We start from the raw sequence: 16602 nt of genomic DNA on the forward strand, positions 1-16602 counted from the left end.
CGGCGAGTGCTTTCGTACGGTACCGTCCTGTCTCAATAGTACATGGGACTGGTGTAATATACAATACAGTACACAGGACTGGTGCAGTATATAATACAGTACACAGGACTGGTGCAGTATATAATACAGTACACAGGACTGGTGCAGTATATAATACAGTACACAGGACTGGTGTAATATACAATACAGTACACGGGACTGGTGCAGTATATAATACAGTACATGGGACTGGTGTAATATACAATACAGTACATGGGACTGGTGCAGTATATAATACAGTACACGGGACTGGTGCAGTATATAATACAGTACACAGGACTGGTGTAGTGTATAATACAGTACACAGGACTGGTGTAATATACAATACAGTACACAGGACTGGTGCAGTATATAATACAGTACACAGGACTGGTGTAATATACAATACAGTACATGGGACTGGTACAGTATATATAGTACATGGGACTGGTGCAGTATATATAGTACATGGGACTGGTGCAGTATATAATACAGTACACGGGACTGGTGTAATATACAATACAGTACACTGGACTGGTACAGTATATATAGTACACGGGACTGGTGCAGTATATAATACAGTACACGGGACTGGTGCAGTATATAATACAGTACACAGAACTGGTTTAGTATATAATAAAGTACACAGGACTGGTGCAATAAACAATACAGTACACAGGACTGGTGCAGTATATAATACAGTACACAGGACTGGTGTAATATACAATGCAGTACATGGGACTGGTACAGTATATATAGTACATGGGACTGGTGCAATATATAATACAGTACACAGGACTGGTGTAATATACAATACAGTACACGGGACTGGTGTAATATACAATACAGTACACTGGACTGGTGTAGTATATAATACAGTACACGGGACTGGTGCAGTATATAATACAGTACACAGGACTGGTGTAGTATATAATACAGTACACAGGACTGGTGTAGTATATAATACAGTACACAGGACTGGTGCAGTATATAATACAGTACATGGGACTGGTGCAGTATATAGTACATGGGACTGGTGCAGTATATAATACAGTACACGGGACAGGTGTAATATACAATACAGTACACAGGACTGGTGCAGTATATAATACAGTACACTGGACTGGTGCAGTATATAATACAGTACACAGGACTGGTGTAATATACAATACAATACATGGGACTGGTGCAGTATATATAGTACATGGGACTGGTGCAGTATATATAGTACATTGGACTGGTGCAGTATATAATACAGTACACAGGACTGGTGTAATATACAATACAGTACACAGGACTGGTGCAGTATATAATACAGTACATGGGACTGGTGCAGTATATATAGTACATGGGACTGGTGTAATATACAATACAGTACACAGGACTGGTGCAGTATATAATACAGTACACAGGACTGGTGTAATATACAATACAGTACATGGGACTGGTACAGTATATATAGTACATGGGACTGGTGCAGTATATATAGTACATGGGACTGGTGCAGTATATAATACAGTACACAGGACTGGTGTAATATACAATACAGTACACTGGACTGGTACAGTATATATAGTACACGGGACTGGTGCAGTATATAATACAGTACACAGGACTGGTGCAGTATATAATACAGTACACAGGACTGGTGCAATAAACAATACAGTACACAGGACTGGTGCAGTATATAATACAGTACACAGGACTGGTGTAATATACAATGCAGTACATGGGACTGGTACAGTATATATAGTACATGGGACTGGTGCATTATATATAGTACATGGGACTGGTGCAGTATATAATACAGTACACAGGACTGGTGTAATATACAATACAGTACACGGGACTGGTGTAATATACAATACAGTACATGGGACTGGTGCAGTATATAATACAGTACACGGGACTGGTGCAGTATATAATACAGTACACAGGACTGGTGCAGTATATAATACAGTACACAGGACTGGTGCAGTATATAATACAGTACATGGGACTGGTGCAGTATATATAGTACTTGGGACTGGTGTAATATACAATACAGTACATGGGACTGGTGCAGTATATAATAGAGTACACGGGACTGGTGCAGTATATAATAGAGTACACAGGACTGGTGTAGTGTATAATACAGTACACAGAACTGGTGTAATATACAATACAGTACACAGGACTGGTGCAGTATATAATACAGTACACAGGACTGGTGTAATATACAATACAGTACATGGGACTGGTACAGTATATATAGTACATGGGACTGGTGCAGTATATATAGTACATGGGACTGGTGCAGTATATAATACAGTACACGGTACTGGTGTAATATACAATACAGTACACTGGACTGGTGCAGTATATAATACAGTACACGGGACTGGTGCAGTATATAATACAGTACACGGTACTGGTTTAGTATATAATAAAGTACACAGGACTGGTGCAATAAACAATACAGTACACAGGACTGGTGCAGTATATAATACAGTACACAGGACTGGTGTAATATACAATGCAGTATATGGGACTGGTACAGTATATATAGTACATGGGACTGGTGCATTATATATAGTACATGGGACTGGTGCAGTATATAATACAGTACACAGGACTGGTGTAATATACAATACAGTACACGGGACTGGTGTAATATACAATACAGTACACGGGACTGGTGTAGTATATAATACAGTACACGGGACTGGTGCAGTATATAATACAGTACACAGGACTGGTGCAGTATATAATACAGTACACAGGACTGGTGCAGTATATAATACAGTACATGGGACTGGTGCAGTATATATAGTACATGGGACTGGTGCAGTATATAATACAGTACACGGGACTGGTGTAATATACAATACAGTACACAGGACTGGTGCAGTATATAATACAGTACACAGGACTGGTGCAGTATATAATACAGTACACAGGACTGGTGTAATATACAATACAATACATGGGACTGGTGCAGTATATATAGTACATGGGACTGGTGCAGTATATATAGTACATTGGACTGGTGCAGTATATAATACAGTACACAGGACTGGTGTAATATACAATACAGTACACAGGACTGGTGCAGTATATAATACAGTACATGGGACTGGTGCAGTATATATAGTACATGGGACTGGTGTAATATACAATACAGTACACATGACTGGTGCAGTATATAATACAGTACACAGGACTGGTGTAATATACAATACAGTACATGGGACTGGTACAGTATATATAGTACATGGGACTGGTGCAGTATATATAGTACATGGGACTGGTGCAGTATATAATACAGTACACGGGACTGGTGTAATATACAATACAGTACACTGGACTGGTACAGTATATATAGTACACGGGACTGGTGCAGTATATAATACAGTACACAGGACTGGTGCAGTATATAATACAGTACACGGAACTGGTTTAGTATATAATACAGTACACAGGACTGGTGCAATAAACAATACAGTACACAGGACTGGTGCAGTATATAATACAGTACACAGGACTGGTGTAATATACAATGCAGTACATGGGACTGGTACAGTATATATAGTACATGGGACTGGTGCATTATATATAGTACATGGGACTGGTGCAGTATATAATACAGTACACAGGACTGGTGTAATATACAATACAGTACACGGGACTGGTGTAATATACAATACAGTACATGGGACTGGTACAGTATATATAGTACATGGGACTGGTACAGTATATATAGTACACGGGACTGGTGCAGTATATAATAAAGTACACAAGACTGGTGCAGTATATAATACAGTACACAGGACTGGTGTAGTATATAATACAGGCCCTCATTCCGAGTCGTTCGCTCGTTCTTTTTTTTCGCATCGCAGTGAAAATCAGCTTAGAGCGCATGCGCAATGTTCGCACTGCGACTGCGCTAAGTAATTCTGCTATGAAGAAAGGATTTTTACTCACGGCTTTTTGTTCGCACCGGCGAACGTAGTGTGATTGACAGGAAATGGGTGTTACTGGGCGGAAACACTGCGTTTTATGGGCGTGTGGCTGAAAACGCTACCGTTTCCGGAAAAAACGCAGGAGTGGCCGGAGAAACGGGGGAGTGTCTGGGCAAACGCTGGGAGTGTTTCTGACGTCAAACCAGGAACGACAAGCACTGAACTGATCGCACAGGCAGAGTAAGTCTGGAGCTACTCTAAAACTGCTAAGTTTTTTTTGTTCGCAATATTGCGTATACTTCGTTCGCACTTTTAAGATGCTAAGATACACTCCCAGTAGGCGTAGACTAAGCGTGTGTAACTCTGCTAAATTCGCATTGCGACCGATCAACTCGGAATGAGGGCCACAGTACACAGGACTGGTGCTATAAACAATACAGTACACAGGACTGGTGCAGTATATAATACAGTACACAGGACTGGTGTAGTATATAATACAGTACACAGGACTGGTGCAATAAACAATACAGTACACAGGACTGGTGCAGTATATAATACAGTACACAGGACTGGTGTAATATACAATACAGTACATGGGACTGGTACAGTATATATAGTACATGGGACTGGTGCAGTATATATAGTACATGGGACTGGTGCAGTATATAATACAGTACACGGGGCTGGTGTAATATACAATACAGTACACAGGACTGGTGCAGTATTTAATACAGTACACGGGACTGGTACAGTATATATAGTACATGGGACTGGTGCAGTATATATAGAACATGTGACTGGTGCAGTATATAATACAGTACATGGGACTGATGTAATATACAATACAGTACACAGGACTGGTGCAGTATATAATACAGTACACAGGACTGGTGTAATATACAATGCAGTATATGGGACTGGTACAGTATATATAGTACATGGGGCTGGTGCATTATATATAGTACATGGGACTGGTGCAGTATATAATACAGTACACAGGACTGGTGTAATATACAAAACAGTACACGGGACTGGTGTAATATACAATACAGTACACGGGACTGGTGTAGTATATAATACAGTACACGGGACTGGTGCAGTATATAATACAGTACACAGGACTGGTGCAGTATATAATACAGTACACAGGACTGGTGCAGTATATAATACAGTACATGGGACTGGTGCAGTATATATAGTACATGGGACTGGTGCAGTACACAATACAGTACACGGGACTGGTGTAATATACAATACAGTACACAGGACTGGTGCAGTATATAATACAGTACACAGGACTGGTGCAGTATATAATACAGTACACAGGACTGGTGTAATATACAATACAATACATGGGACTGGTGCAGTATATATAGTACATGGGACTGGTGCAGTATATATAGTACATTGGACTGGTGCAGTATATAATACAGTACACAGGACTGGTGTAATATACAATACAGTACACAGGACTGGTGCAGTATATAATACAGTACATGGGACTGGTGCAGTATATATAGTACATGGGACTGGTGTAATATACAATACAGTACACAGGACTGGTGCAGTATATAATACAGTACACAGGACTGGTGTAATATACAATACAGTACATGGGACTGGTACAGTATATATAGTACATGGGACTGGTGCAGTATATATAGTACATGGGACTGGTGCAGTATATAATACAGTACACGGGACTGGTGTAATATACAATACAGTACACTGGACTGGTACAGTATATATAGTACACGGGACTGGTGCAGTATATAACACAGTACACAGGACTGGTGCAGTATATAATACAGTACACGGAACTGGTTTAGTATATAATACAGTACACAGGACTGGTGCAATAAACAATACAGTACACAGGACTGGTGCAGTATATAATACAGTACACAGGACTGGTGTAATATACAATGCAGTACATGGGACTGGTACAGTATATATAGTACATGGGACTGGTGCATTATATATAGTACATGGGACTGGTGCAGTATATAATACAGTACACAGGACTGGTGTAATATACAATACAGTACACGGGACTGGTGTAATATACAATACAGTACATGGGACTGGTACAGTATATATAGTACATGGGACTGGTACAGTATATATAGTACACGGGACTGGTGCAGTATATAATAAAGTACACAAGACTGGTGCAGTATATAATACAGTACACAGGACTGGTGTAGTATATAATACAGGCCCTCATTCCGAGTCGTTCGCTCGTTCTTTTTTTTCGCATCGCAGTGAAAATCAGCTTAGAGCGCATGCGCAATGTTCGCACTGCGACTGCGCTAAGTAATTCTGCTATGAAGAAAGGATTTTTACTCACGGCTTTTTGTTCGCACCGGCGAACGTAGTGTGATTGACAGGAAATGGGTGTTACTGGGCGGAAACACTGCGTTTTATGGGCGTGTGGCTGAAAACGCTACCGTTTCCGGAAAAAACGCAGGAGTGGCCGGAGAAACGGGGCAGTGTCTGGGCAAACGCTGGGAGTGTTTCTGACGTCAAACCAGGAACGACAAGCACTGAACTGATCGCACAGGCAGAGTAAGTCTGGAGCTACTCTAAAACTGCTAAGTTTTTTTTGTTCGCAATATTGCGTATACTTCGTTCGCACTTTTAAGATGCTAAGATACACTCCCAGTAGGCGTAGACTAAGCGTGTGTAACTCTGCTAAATTCGCATTGCGACCGATCAACTCGGAATGAGGGCCACAGTACACAGGACTGGTGCTATAAACAATACAGTACACAGGACTGGTGCAGTATATAATACAGTACACAGGACTGGTGTAGTATATAATACAGTACACAGGACTGGTGCAATAAACAATACAGTACACAGGACTGGTGCAGTATATAATACAGTACACAGGACTGGTGTAATATACAATACAGTACATGGGACTGGTACAGTATATATAGTACATGGGACTGGTGCAGTATATATAGTACATGGGACTGGTGCAGTATATAATACAGTACACGGGGCTGGTGTAATATACAATACAGTACACAGGACTGGTGCAGTATTTAATACAGTACACGGGACTGGTACAGTATATATAGTACATGGGACTGGTGCAGTATATATAGAACATGTGACTGGTGCAGTATATAATACAGTACATGGGACTGATGTAATATACAATACAGTACACAGGACTGGTGCAGAATATAATACAGTACACAAGACTGGTATAATATAGAATACAGTACACAAGACTGGTATAATATACAATACAGTACATGGGACTGGTACCTTATATATAGTAAATGGGACTGGTGCAGTATATATAGTACATGGGACTGGTGCAGTATATAATACAGTACACGGGACTGGTGTAATATACAATACAGTACACAGGACTGGTGCAGTATATAATATAGTACACAGGACTGGTGCAGTATATAATACAGTACACAGGACTGGTGTAATATACAATACAATACATGGGACTGGTGCAGTATATATAGTACATAGGATTGGTGCAGTATATATAGTACATGGGACTGGTGCAGTATATAATACAGTACACGGGACTGGTGTAATATTCAATACAGTACACGGGACTGGTGCAGTATATAATACAGTACACAGGACTGGTGTAATATACAATACAGTACACGGGACTGGTACAGTATATATAGCACACGGGACTGGTGCAGTATATAATACAGTACACGGGACTGGTGTATATATTACAGTACACAGGACTGGTGCAATAAACAATACAGTACACAGGACTGGTGTAATATACAATGCAGTACATGGGACTGGTACAGTATATATAGTACATGGGACTGATGAAGTATATATAGTATATGGGACTGGTGCAGTATATAATACAGTACACGGGACTGGTGTAATATACAATACAGTACACGGGACTGGTGCAGTATATAATACAGTACACGGGGCTGGTGCAGTATATAGGCCCTCATTCCGAGTCGTTCGCTCGTTCTTTTTTTTCGCATCGCAGTGAAAATCAGCTTAGAGCGCATGCGCAATGTTCGCACTGCGACTGCGCTAAGTAATTCTGCTATGCAGAAAGGATTTTTACTCACGGCTTTTTGTTCGCACCGGCGAACGTAGTGTGATTGACAGGAAATGGGTGTTACTGGGCGGAAACACGGCGTTTTATGGGCGTGTGGCTGAAAACGCTACCGTTTCCGGAAAAAATGCAGGAGTGGCCGGAGAAACGGGGGAGTGTCTGGGCGAACGCTGGGAGTGTTTGTGACGTCAAACCAGGAACGACAAGCACTGAACTGATCGCACAGGCAGAGTAAGTCTGGAGCTACTCTAAAACTGCTAAGTTTTTTTTGTTCGCAATATTGCGTAAACTTCGTTCGCACTTTTAAGATGCTAAGATACACTCCCAGTAGGCGTAGACTAAGCGTGTGTAACTCTGCTAAATTCGCCTTGCGACCGATCAACTCGGAATGAGGGCCATAATACAGTACACGGGACTGGTGTAATATACAATACAGTACAGGGGGCTGGTGCAGTATATAATACAGTACATGGGACTGGTGTAATATACAATACAGTACACAGGACTGGTGCAGTATATAATACAGTACACAAGACTGGTGTAATATACAATACAGTACATGGGACTGGTACAGTATATATAGTACATGGGACTGGTACAGTATATATAGTACATGGGACTGGTGTAATATACAATACAGTACACATAACTGGTGCAGTATATAATACAGTACACAGGACTGGTGCAGTATATAATACAGTACACAGGACTGGTGCAGTATATAATACAGTACACAGGACTGGTGCAGTATATAATACAGTACACAGTACTGGTGTAATATACAATACAGTACACGGGACTGGTACAGTATATATAGTACATGGGACTGGTGCAGTATATAATACAGTACACGGGACTGGTGTAATATACAATACAGTACACAGGACTGGTGCAGTATATAATACAGTACACATGACTGGTGCAGTATATAATTCAGTACACAGGACTGGTGTAATATACAATACAATACATGGGACTGGTGCAGTATATATAGTACATGGGACTGGTGCAGTATATAATACAGTACACGGGACTGGTGTAATATACAATACAGTACACAGGACTGGTGCAGTATATAATACAGCACACAGGACTGGTGTAATATACAATATAGTACACGGGACTGGTGCAGTATATAATACAGTACACGGGACTGGTGTATATAATACAGTACACAGGACTGGTGCAGTATATAATACGGCCACCTTGAAGGAGCCTGCTGATAAAAAGCAGGAGGCCATCCTGAAGTCTGTATATACACACTCAGGTACTAACTGAGACCTGCAATTGCCTCAGCATGGATAGTGCTGCTGCAGCGTGGTCTGTTACCCTGTCAGGACAGGGATACTATTTTGCTAACCATAGAGCATATTAAAGGCGTCGTCTTATATATGAGGGATGCACAGGCATCCAGAATTAATGCAATGTCCATTCTGCCAGGAGGGTAGTAGGGACCCGGCAGTGGACAGGTGATGCTGACTTTAAAAGGCACATGGAGATTCTGCCTTATAAGGGTGAGGAATTGTTTGGGGATGGTCTCTGGGACCTCGTATCCACAGCAACAGCTGGGAAGAAATTTTTTTACCTCAGGTTTCCTCACAGCCTAAGAAAGCACCGTATTATCAGGTACAGTCCTTTCGGCTTCAGAAAAGCAAGCGGGTCAAAGGCGCTTCCTTTCTGCACAGAGACAAGGGAAGAGGGAAAAAGCTGCACCAGACAGCCAGTTCCCAGGATCAAAAATCTTCCCCCGCTTCCTCTGAGTCCACCGCATGACGCTGGGGCTCCTCCACAGGTGGAGCCAGGTGAGGTGGGGGCACGTCTCGGGAACTTCAGCGACCAGTGGGCTCGCTCACAGGTGGATCCCTGGGTTCTGCAAGTAGTATCACAGGGATACAAGCTGGAGTTCGAGGCGACTCCCCCTCGCCGTTACCTCAAATCAGCCTTGCCTGCTGCCCTCGGAGAAAGGGGAGGTGGTACTGGCGGCAATTCTCAAGCTGTACTTCCAGCAGGTGATAATCAAGGTACCCCTCCTTCAACATGGCCGGGGTTACGTTTCCACAATGTTTGTGGTACCAAAACCAGACGGTTCGGTGAGACCCATTCTAAAATTGAAATCCTTGAACACTTATATACGAAGGTTCAAGTTCAAAATGGAATCGCTCAGGGCGGTTATTGCAAGCCTGGACGAAGGGGATTACATGGTATCACTGGATATCAAGGATGCTTACCTGCATGTCCCCATTTACCCTCCTCACCAGGAGTACCTCAAAATTGTGGTACAGGACTGTCATTACCAATTCCAGACGTTGCCGTTGGTCTGTCCCTGGCACCGAGGGTATTTACCAAGGTAATGGCCGAAATGATGATACTCCTTCGAAAAAGTGAGTTATAATTATCCCGTACTTGGATGATCTCCTTATAAAGGCGAGCAGTTGTTGGTCGGAGTAGCACTATCTCGGGAAGTGCTACAACAGCACGGCTGGATTCTGAATATTCCAAAGTTGCAGCTGGTTGCTACGACGCGTCTACTGTTCCTGGGTATGGTTCTGGACACAGAACAGGAAAAAGTGTTTCTCCCGGAGGAGAAGGCCAAGGAGTTGTCATCTCTAGTCAGAGACCTCCTAAAACAAATACAGGTGTCGGTGCATCAATGCACGCGAGTCCTGGGAAAGATGGTAGCTTCTTACGAAGACATTCCATTCGGCAGGTTCCATGCAAGGATCTTCCAGTGGGATCTGTTGGACAAGTGGTCCGGGTCGCATCTTCAGATGCATCGGCTGATAAGCCTGTCTCCAAGGGCCAGGGTGTCGCTGTTGTGGTGGCTGCAGAGTGCTCATCTTCTAGAGGGCCGCAGATTCGGCATACAGGACTGGGTCCTGGTGACCACGGATGCCAGCCTTCGAGGCTGGGGGGCAGTCACACAGGGAAGAAACTTCTAAGGACTATGGTCGAGTCAGGAGACTTCCCTACACATAAATATTCTAGAACTAAGGGTCATTTACAATGCCCTAAGTCAGGATAGACCCCTGCTTCAACACCAGCCGGTACTGATCCAGTCAGACATCATCATGGCGGTCGCCCATGTAAAACAACAGGGCGGCACAAGAAGCAGTATGGTGATGGCAGAAGCCACAAGGATTTTCCGTTGGGCGGAAAATCATGTGTTAGCACTGTCAGCAGTGTTCATTCCCGGAGTGGACAACTGGGAAGCAGACTTTCTCAGCAGGCACGACCTCCACCCGGGAGAGTGGGGACTCATCCAGAAGTCTTCCAAATGATTGTACACCATTGGGAAAGGCCACAGGTGGACATGATGGCGTCCCGCCTCAACAAAAAGCTAAAAAGATATTGCGCCAGGTCAAGGGACCCTCAGGCGATAGCTGTGGACGCTCTGGTAACACCGTGGGTGTACCAGTCGGTGTATGTGTTCTCTCCTCTGCCTCTCATACCCAAGGTACTGAGAATAATAAGAAGGAGAGGAGTAAGAACTATACTCGTGGTTCCGGATTGGCCAAGAAGAGCTTGGTACCCAGAACTTCAAGAAATTATCTGAGAGGACCCATGGCCTCTGCCGCTCAGACAGGACCTGCTGCAGCAGGGGCACTGTCTGTTCCAAGACTTACCACGGCTGCGTTTGACGGCATGGCGTTTGAACACCGGATCCTAAAGGAAAAAGGCATTCCGGAGGAAGTCATTCCTACGCTGATTAAGGCTAGGAAAGATGTGATCGCAAAACATTATCACCGCATATGGCGAAAATATGTTGCTTGGTGTGAGGCCAGGAAGGCCCCAACGGAGGAATTTCAACTGGGTCCATTTCTGCACTTCCTACAGTCAGGAGTGACTATGGGCCTAAAATTGGGTTCCATTAAGGTCCAGATTTCGGCTCTGTACATTTTCTTCCAAAAAGAACTGGCTTCACTGCCTGAAGTTCAGATTTTTGTTAAGGGAGTGCTACATATTCAGCCCCGGTTTGTGCCTCCAGTGGCACCGTGGAATCTCAACGTGGTGTTGGATTTCCTGAAGTCGCATTGGGTTGAGCCACTTAAATCCGTGGAGCTAAAATACCTCACGTGGAAAGTGGTCATGCTATTGGCCTTGGCGTCGGCCAGGCGTGTATCAGAATTGGCGGCTTTGTCATGCAAAAGCCCTTATCTGATTTTTCATATGGATAGGGCGGAATTGAGGACTCGTTACCAATTCCTTCCTAAGGTGGTATCAGCTTTTCATGTGAACCAACCTATTGTGGTGCCTGCGGTTACTTGGGACTTGGAGGACTCCAAGTTACTGGACGTAGTCAGGGCCCTGAAAATATATGTTCCAGGATGGCTGGAGTCAGGAAAACTGACTCGCTATTTATCCTGTATGCACCCAACAAGCTGGGTGCTCCTGCTTCTAAGCAGACTATTGCTCGCTGAATCTGTAGCACGATTCAACTTGCACATTCTGTGGCTGGACTGCCGCACCCTAAATATGTAAAAGCCCATTCCACGAGAAAAGTGGGCTCTTCTTGGGCGGCTGGCCGAGGGGTCTCGGCTTTACAACTTTGCCGAGCTGTTACTTGGTCGGGTTCAAACACTTTTGCAAGAGTCTACAAGTTTGAAACCCTGGCTGAGGAGGACCTTGAGTTTGCTCATTCGGTGCTGCAGAGTCATCCGCACTCTCCCGCCCGTTTTGGAGCTTTGGTATAATCCCCATGGTCCTTACGGAGTTCCCAGCATCCACTAGAAGCGTCAGAGAAAATAAGATTTTACTCACCAGTAAATCTATTTCTCGTAGTCCGTAGTGGATGCTGGGCGCCCATCCCAAGTGCGGATTGTCTGCAGTACTTGTATATAGTTATTGCCTAACTAAAGGGTTATTGTTATGAGCCATCTGTAGTGAGGCTCAGTTATATTTCATACTGTTAACTGGGTATAATATCACGAGTTATACGGTGTGATTGGTGTGGCTGGTATGAGTCTTACCCGGGATTCCAAATCCTTTCCTTATTGTGTCAGCTCTTCCGGGCACAGTATCCTAACTGAGGTCTGGAGGAGGGTCATAGAGGGAGGGGCCAGTGCACACCAGATAGTCCTAAAGCTTTCTTTAGTTGTGCCCAGTCTCCTGCGGAGCCGCTATTCCCCATGGTCCTTACGGAGTTCCCAGCATCCACTACGGACTACGAGAAATAGATTTACCGGTGAGTAAAATCTTATTTATATACTTACATTAAAGGAGGTGGTGTTGGAATATTACTGTCCAAATCTTACACGCACATCGTTTTACCAGCTGTTCCCTCCATCACATTTACATCCTTTGAAGTACACTCTATTAGGATTTTCACCCCTTTCTCTCTGCGTGTTGCAGCTATCTATCGCCCACCTGGGCAACCCAAAAAGTTTCTGGAAGATTTTTCTGCTTGGCTCCCTCATTTTCTATCCTCTGACATCTCCACCATCATTGTGGGCGATTTCAATCTCTCTATTGACAGTCCACAATCTCCCCATGCCTCTAAACTACTCTCTCTAACCTCCTCTCTTGGCCTCTCCCAATGGACTGACTCCCCGACTCATCAAGAGGGCCACTGCCTTGATCTTGTGTTCACCAGACTATGCTCTGTTTCTGAACTCACTGACACTCCTTTCCCTCTCTCAGATCACAACCTTATCACATGCATGCTCTCCTCCATTACTTCAAACTCCATGTCCCTAAAGTCTACAAGGACACCTCTTACCCGCAGAAATATTAACGCTATTAATTTTCAACAACTATCTACCTTTCTGCAACCACTGCTCTCACCAATTTCTACATTCACCTCTCCAGAGACTGCTGTGTCACACCTTAACCAAACTCTAGAAACAGCACTTGATGAAGTGGCTCCAGCTACCCATAACACTCCACGTAGACTTAGATGTCAACCGTGGCACTCTAAATACACTAGACACTTACAAAAACTCTCACGTAAAGTTGAACGCCAGTGGCGTAAATCTCGTAGTTCAAGTGACTTTCTCACATATAAGACCACCTACCACTCTTATCGTAATGCTCTGGACACTGCCAAACAAACATATTTTCAATCTCTCATCTCTGCTCAAGCCTCTAACCCCAAGCGACTTTTTAATACATTTAAATCACTTCTTGTCCCTCCCTCACCTAACCCACCAGCCACTGTCAGTGCGCAAGATCTTGCTTCCTATTTCAAGGACAAGATCCGAAATGAAATGGTATGCTCTTCCACAGCAAGTGACCTGCTCAATTCCCTGCCTGAACCCTCTAACACCTTCTCTTCCTTTGATCCTACAAATGAAGATAAAGTATCTAGAAACATAGAATTTGTCGGCAGATAAGAACCACTTGGCCCATCTAGTCTGCCCCTTTTTTTTTATATTATTTTTATTTCTAACCTTATTTGATCCTTATTTCTTTGTAAGGATATCCTTATGTCTATCCCATGCATGTTTAAATTGCTCTACTGTCTTAGCCTCTACCACCTCTGATGGGAGGCTATTCCACTTGTCCACTACCCTTTCTGTGAAATAATTTTTCCGCAAATTTCGCCTGAACCTCCCCCGCCTCCAGTCTCAGTGCACGTCCTCGTGTCCTATTGCTTCTCTTCATTTGGAGAATGTTTCCCTCCTGGACTTTGTTAAAACCCTTGATATATTTGAAAGTTTCTATCATGTCCCCCATTTCCCTTCTCTGCTCCAAACTATACATATTGAGATGTTTTAGTATTTCTGGGTATGTTGTGTGATGTAGGCCATGCACCATTTTAGTTGCCCTCCTTTGTACAGTTTCTAATGTATTAATATCCTTTTGAAGATATGGCCTCCAGAACTGAATACAGTATTCTAGATGAGGCCGTACCAATGACCTATACAGTCGCATTATTACTTCTTTCTTTCTGCTGCTGATTCCTCTCCCAATGCAGCCAAGCATCTGACTAGCCTTCCTCATTGCCTTGTTACATTGCTTACCTGCCTTTAAGTCACCTGAAATTGTGACTCCTAGATCCCTTTCCTCCTCAGTAGTCTCCAGTATAGTGCCATTAATACTATATTTATCCTTTATGTCACCTGAAATAGTGACTCCTAGATCCCTTTCCTCCTCAGTAGTTTTCAGTATAGTGCCATTAATACTGTATTTAGCTTTAGGATTTTTGAGACCCAAGTGCATGATTTTGCATTTTTTGCATTTAAACTGTAATTGCCAGACTCTTGAACATTCCTCTAGTCTACCTAGATCCTCAATCATTTGTTTTACCCCACCTGGTGTGTCTACCCTGTTGCATACCTTTGTGTCATCTGCACTCTTTTCATCTTCCTACTCTAATACCTCTCCCCTTGACTCTATACCCTCACAAATTAGTAAAGCTCTGTCTACTGTGCTCATCCCAACCTTAACGAAAATCTGTAATCTCTCCCTGTCTACTGGTATCTTTCCTTCTCTATACAAGCATGCAGTGATTACTCCCATTCTGAAAAAACAAAACTCTGACCCGAACTCTCTCTCTAACTACCGTCCCATCTCTCAGCTCCCATGCCCCTCCAAGCTACTGGAGAGACTTGCCTACACTCGCCTGACACACTTTCTTAACTCACACAGCCTACTGGACCCACTTCAGTCAGGATTTCGTGCCCTACACTCCACAGAGACAGCACTGACTAAGGTAGTGAATGATTTGGTCACTGCTAAATCTAAAGGACATTACTCTCTACTTATTCTCCTTGATCTCTCTGCTGCTTTTGACACTGTTGACCACTCTCTTCTCATACAAACACTACAATCCCTAGGTACTCAGGACACAGCCCTTTCTTGGTTCTCATCCTACCTATCTAATCGCTCCTTCAGTGTTCGTTTCTCTGATTCCACCTCTCCTTCGCTACCTCTCTCAGTTGGAGTACCGCAAGGCTCAGTCCTAGGTCCTCTGCTTTTCTCTATCTATACCTCATCTCGTGGCAAACTAATCAACTCTTTCGGATTTCAGTACCATCTGTACGCAGATGATACTCAAATCTACCTATCCTCCCCTGATTTGTCACCATCTGTATTGGGCCGTGTCACTGAATGCCTTTCTGCCATTTCATCTTGGATGACATCTCGCCACCTCAAACTTAATATTTCCAAAACAGAATTAATTATATTTCCACCGGCCAATAGTAGTTTCCAACCTGATATCTCTATCACTGTTGAGAACTCTGCAATCACCCTATCCCACAAGCTCGCTGCCTAGGTGTCATCCCTGACTCTGATCTGTCCTTTGTTACCCACATTCAATCTGTCTCAAGATCATGTTACATACATCTAAGAAACATATCCAAAATACGCCCTTATCTTACACAAGACACAGCAAAAACTCTAATCCATGCTCTCATTATCTCCCGCATTGATTATTGTAATAGTCTCCTGACCGGTCTTCCCAAACATTGGCTCTCACCACTACAATCCATTCTGACTGCAGCTGCAAGGCTAATCTTCCTTGTCAGACGTTCATCGTCTGCAGATCTGCTCTGTCAGTCCCTCCATTGGTTACCGGTATTCTACTGTATTAAATATAAAATACTTTTACTCACACACAAGGCTATT

The sequence above is a fragment of the Pseudophryne corroboree genome, chromosome 1 (assembly GCF_028390025.1).
Source record: "Pseudophryne corroboree isolate aPseCor3 chromosome 1, aPseCor3.hap2, whole genome shotgun sequence".
Classification (NCBI taxonomy): domain Eukaryota; kingdom Metazoa; phylum Chordata; class Amphibia; order Anura; family Myobatrachidae; genus Pseudophryne; species Pseudophryne corroboree.